The sequence below is a fragment of the Cucurbita pepo genome, unplaced genomic scaffold (genome assembly GCF_002806865.2).
Source record: "Cucurbita pepo subsp. pepo cultivar mu-cu-16 unplaced genomic scaffold, ASM280686v2 Cp4.1_scaffold009960, whole genome shotgun sequence".
NCBI classification, from domain to species: domain Eukaryota; kingdom Viridiplantae; phylum Streptophyta; class Magnoliopsida; order Cucurbitales; family Cucurbitaceae; genus Cucurbita; species Cucurbita pepo.
In genome coordinates this window covers 1-414 of record NW_019655850.1, presented here as the reverse complement: position 1 = coordinate 414, position 414 = coordinate 1, and the positions used below count along the sequence as shown (strand labels likewise).

General features: G+C 44.7%; 1 long non-coding RNA gene across 1 annotated transcript; it reads right to left on the bottom strand.

Moving 5' to 3' along the window:
- Window positions 1-143: 143 nt before the first annotated feature.
- LOC111787311 lies at window positions 144-414 on the bottom strand. The gene is made up of 2 exons (XR_002813947.1): window positions 313-414; window positions 144-228 (listed from the first exon to the last, which is right to left on the bottom strand). It is a non-coding gene; the product is annotated as an uncharacterized LOC111787311 (long non-coding RNA).

Here is a 414-nt window from a genome sequence, read left to right as displayed (position 1 = left end):
AACAGAGATCAGAGCTACCGCCAAAACCAACTTCAAGGAAGAGATTGGAGAAACCTCAGCAATTTGGGTTTGTGTTTCGGCAGAAGATGAAGATGGTGTAGATGGCGATGATGCCTCTTTGTTCTTCTTGTGCTTCCTTTTTGTTGGAGTTGAAAAGGTTAATCCAATGTCTCGGGATTTGATTTCTACTCCCTCCTTCGGCTCCGCCATGCTGCTGCCTCCATCAGCCTGCAAGATGAGATAGTTCAACTAATAAGCATGAATGGCTGCATTCTTTATGTCGAGACCCATAATTCATTGGTTCACACAAACCTTCTCTACGGGCTTAGCTTCAGCCAGGAGCAATTTCTGCTGGAGGTCCTTGATTTGTGTTTCTAGAGCAGTAATTTCTTTGCCCTTCGCTTCCAAATCTTC